Source organism: Octopus bimaculoides, chromosome 5 (assembly GCF_001194135.2).
Source record: "Octopus bimaculoides isolate UCB-OBI-ISO-001 chromosome 5, ASM119413v2, whole genome shotgun sequence".
NCBI classification, from domain to species: Eukaryota; Metazoa; Mollusca; class Cephalopoda; order Octopoda; family Octopodidae; genus Octopus; species Octopus bimaculoides.
The window spans coordinates 109,468,167-109,468,826 of NC_068985.1; the positions used below are offsets into that span (position 1 = coordinate 109,468,167).

At 26.2% G+C, this 660-nt stretch overlaps 1 protein-coding gene across 1 annotated transcript in view; it reads right to left on the bottom strand.

The window, feature by feature from the left end:
• The window catches only part of LOC106869784 (S-crystallin 4), an 18,168-nt gene that overhangs the window by 8,301 nt on the left and 9,207 nt on the right, over nt 1–660 (bottom strand). The window lies entirely within an intron of this gene.

Here is a 660-nt window from a genome sequence, read left to right on the forward strand (position 1 = left end):
ATATGTATATATATATATGTGTTTATATATATATGTATATAGATATGTGTTTATGTATGCATGCAAGTATGTAAATAAAAGGTATGTATAGCCACATACATATTATAAACCTTGCAGAATTCTCTGAATCCTTTGACTGGACAAGTCCTAACTTTCTATTTATTTTATTTTTTTTTTTTTCACAAACATCACTTATAATTTAGAATATTAAAAGTGATGTTATGGCTATTGAAATATTGCTAACTGTATGCGTTTATATGAATGGCTTAACCTTTCGGCAAACGGGGTTCTTTTTTTATCTCTTATTTATTTAGAATAGAGCAATGTTTGCATAGTTTTCCAACCCTTATTATACAACATTCGCGTCCATAATCATTACAGTTGCTAGGAAGTGTTTTCTTTGAAAACAAATGGTAAAATTTCAAAACAAATTGGAATGTCAGACATATATACATACACGTATATAACATATATCTCTATGTACGTATGTATGTGTTCATGTGTGTATATATATATGTATGTGTGTGTGTGTGTGTGTGTGTTTATGTGTGTGTTTGTGTATGTATGTACGTATCTATCCATCTATATCTATATATATATATATGTATATATAAGTGTGTGTGTATATTTATATATATATATATATATATATATATATAT